Raw genomic sequence first — 4,319 nt, forward strand, 5'->3', positions numbered from 1 at the left:
TTCTGCCTATTTGTTCATAGAAAGATTTTATACATTCATACGATACATATTATCATCAATATACACATTTACAAGCTCGTTTTTCAAGCAATTTGTCCTTTATTTTGTTTGGCCATAATTAGAAAGAGACAATTTCTTAATGGGAACTCTCTCACCAAACGCGCCATAGTGCACCGGTGCACCGTCTAGTTATCCAAAGAGTATAGTAATTATTATGTATCTTAAATCATTAAGTCTATGTATATAGTTAACTTTTGTTTTCTTTGTTAATCTCTGTATATATTGACAAATACTTGACCTCGGAGCAATTAACAAGCCTTGTCTCTATAGCGCACAAGAGCAACTTTTGTCTCCGCATCTATTTTGTCTCTCCCATCAACTCTATAGGAAGTTGCGTCGCTACGTGCGCGCACTTTCTTACTAGCCCATAGATTGCTCTTGCGCGCTATAGAGCTAGAGGCACAGATTAGGTATTAATATAGTATATATTATATTACTCTATGGGCTAGAGGGAGTAGCTAGAGAGAGCTAGGGGGATAGAGTTGATGGGAGAGACAAAATAATTGCGGAGACAAAAGTTGCTCTTGCGCGCTAGCTCATTGCTCCGAGTACACCGAGTACTTGATACTGGCAAATAGTCATATCATCTTGCCATGGACGTATAAAAAAAGACGGACGCCGTATTACGAACAAACAACGTGAAGCCACCATAGTAAGCTAGCGATCGTGTAAAGACAATAAACACGCACACACTCTCACCATAGTAAGCTAGTCGGCCGCCATTACGTCGTGAACTACCGACTGATTAACTGTGTCACTGTTTCACAAAAAATATTTAAAATTCCGTCTTGCGTGGTTAAATGGTGTCGCAACAGTACAATTTTAAATAACAAAACACGAGGGATTACATTCCACAGGGAAGCAAGTTATTTCTTTTATATTTTAATGACAAAATTATTACGGCAAAATTTATAGAAAAAAATACAGCCGCCATTGTCAACAGGACAGCTGTTGCCATGGCAACATGGCACACACACATGGATGTTTCGCCGCCATTACTAGGCTTCACTCAATGTTTAGGCGATATACCGTCCGTCTTTTTTTATACGTCCATGTATCTAGCTATTAAAATAACTAGTGATCGTATTCTAGTGTCGGAAGTAGGTAAGCTAATACTCTAATAAAATCAAACTTAATATAATCGGTGAACAAAGTTTTATCGCATAATCGTTACAAAAAGAATCGAACGTAATACCACAAGTAATACACCCTATTATAAAATCGATGTTCACTGTTATTATCTTCTCATTGTAATATGATTGACTCGTAAGATATGTTACTCAGCACAAAAAAAGAGAAATTGAATAACATAAATTACCGCTCATTACCGACTTCCATAGAGTTCATGACTATTGACATTGTCAACTATTACATCATAAAATGACAGTGACAGTTCTAACGCTTTCGTTTTTAAGCTGCGTACACATAGAGAAAAAAGCCATTAAATAGCCGTTAAGTCGGACTTTGATGGTTTTGTGTGTATACAGCATTATATTGTCCATACAGCACATTTGGGCTATGTGTAATTAGTAATTACTAAGCAATAAATAACCCTTATGTAAGTTTATGTAACGCAGGAAGCGAGATAATGTCAGCTTACGAAAATAATTTGCTTGTTAAAATAACAGCTTTCTAGCGTTTTCACTTCTGAAGCAATGGCGGGAATACGACTCATTTGGCTATATAATTTGACAATGACCATATTTGCCGCCATTTTTTGAAGAGACTCCATATTTGGAACACGTCGAAAAACATTTTAAAGGTTCAGTTCGTAAAAAGTGACTTGCAAGCTTGCAAGTGATTTTAAGGCTCGTTGTGATTGTATTAATGTATAACTTGTTACGTATAAGAAATAAATATGTAATCTTAAATTTAAATAAATTTAAAAGTTATTGTGTTTTATTTGTACTAACGGTTATAATTAAAGAATAACCTAACCTTACTATACAAAAAATCTTATCACAATATAATTCTCGGGAATACCCTTGTAGGTTCAAATGTAAAATTATTGCAATCCTCAATTTTTGGACGATTAACTGTTAATTTTAATACGGAACTGACACTTTTTCGTACTTTATTCGTTTTTTAAATGTTCGTAACTAATGTTAGCATGGTATCCACTAGGTCCTGCAGAATATACGACTTGTTGCATTCTTCCATCTGGCAACAAAACATGGTAATGACCTTTGGTGCTTTCCCCTTTCTTTGCTTCGTACTGTCCGTAGAAGTTACCACTGTCTGAGTCCCGTACTCTGTACCCGAACTCGTAGTTTGCGGCGTATTGTAACTGTAAACAGATAAATATTTATTAAATCGATTTATCCTATCTATAGGTATATTATAAATGCGAAAGTTTATGATGAGCATGTTTGTAACTCTTTTACGGGAAAACCACTGAACGGATTTTGATAATACTTAGCAGTGATGTAGCTTATGTGTCAGAATAACTTATGAGCTATAGAAATAAGAAATAGTTGATTGCTCCCGCAGGTTCATCCGCGAAACCGCGAGGCGCAGCTAGTGATCCTATTATGTATATATAGCTTTTCGCCCGCGTTATCAAATCAACTCATCGAAAGAAGCTGATTATAGATAATGATGATTAGATGTTTCTGGTAAAAGGAAGATTATGTCATTGTCTAGCCTCCCAACTGTCTCCAGACATAAATATTATACCATAAAATATATTATACCATAAAATATATCTACTAATATACTCTGTTGTAACTTGAATGTAAGGAAATCCGCATAAGTAAGGATTTTTCCCGAAGAAATGGTGAAAAATGAAAATTTTAAATCGTATGAGAACTGTTAAATTTTGTATTTACCCTGTAAGAGATAGGGTAAATTGTATCACATATTTTGTGTACCGTTCAATTACACAATTTTATCTGTGTTTTGTGATAGAAAATAAGCTACAATTTGGGAACAACACGTTTCTATGTCCTAATCGTAGTTATACATAGGATATAAGCTGCTTAAATTATGAAAATTATTTTTTAAGACTAATAACAGCAAGGATCTTTAAATATATGTATTATACCTAAACTCTGACAGTAAGAAATAATGATGTGTTTCGCAAACTCATAAATGCTATGAGTGCTGATAGCAATCACGATACTATCTTCTACAAAATTTGAACAAAATAAAACCTTGTTACTGTGGGAAAAACATTTAAGTTATCTGTGAGAAAATTCGCTAAATGAGGCATTAAATATGCCTAATTATTTGAATCGGAACACATAACCTTAGAATGGCATTTAATAGTAATTGAATGATATATAATTTCACGCATTTCTGCCATTATTATTTTTTATGTACAGGAACTGCGCAAGAGTTCGTAAGAGAATTATGGGCAGTTTTTATATTTAGATATGCTTTATTTAAGATTAAGTTTAAGGTTAAATATGTGTACGTTACAGTTGTAGGTAATAATAATAAATAATAATTTTCTTACATGTGTATATTTATAATTGGTTATTACTTATTATGTATTGTATTATTATGTATGTTTGAAAATAAAAATGGTTTACTAGAAATTTGCGTATTTTATTCAATCCGTACCAATGTATTTATTGTAACTACTTGCACTTCTATAAATTACAAAGAAGTTACAAAATATTTTGTACATTGTACAAAATACATCCACGAACATGTTTTTCACTTTTTCACCAAGACATTTTCAGACAATTCTGAACGATTTAAAGTCATAATCATGGACGTATAAAAAAAGACGGACGCCGTATTACGAACAAACAACGTGAAGCCACCATAGTAAGCTAGCGATCGTGTAAAGACAATAAACACGCACACACTCTCACCATAGTAAGCTAGTCGGCTGCCATTACGTCGTGAACTACCGACTGATTAACTGCGTCACTGTTTCACAAAAAAATATTTAAAATGCCGTCTTGCGTGGTTAAATGGTGTCGCAACAGTACAATTTTAAATAACAAAACACAAGGGATTACATTCCACAGGGAAGCAAGTTATTTCTTTTATGTTTTAATGACAAAATTATTACGGCAAAATTTATAGAAAAAAATACAGCCGCCATTGTCATCAGGACAGCTGTTGCCATGGCAACATGGCACACACACATGGATGTTTCGCCGCCATTACTAGGCTTCACTCAATGTTTAGGCGATATACCGTCCGTCTTTTTTTATACGTCCATGCATCTTGCAATAAACACAAAAAAAAGTACGACATTTGACAACGACAATTCAAATGTCATTGTTTGATGTTTCATAATTATT

This window comes from Colias eurytheme, chromosome 30, assembly GCF_061535395.1.
Source record: "Colias eurytheme isolate Ceu_HAF_F1 chromosome 30, ilColEury1 Martin Lab GWU primary, whole genome shotgun sequence".
In the NCBI taxonomy this organism is placed as follows: Eukaryota; Metazoa; Arthropoda; class Insecta; order Lepidoptera; family Pieridae; genus Colias; species Colias eurytheme.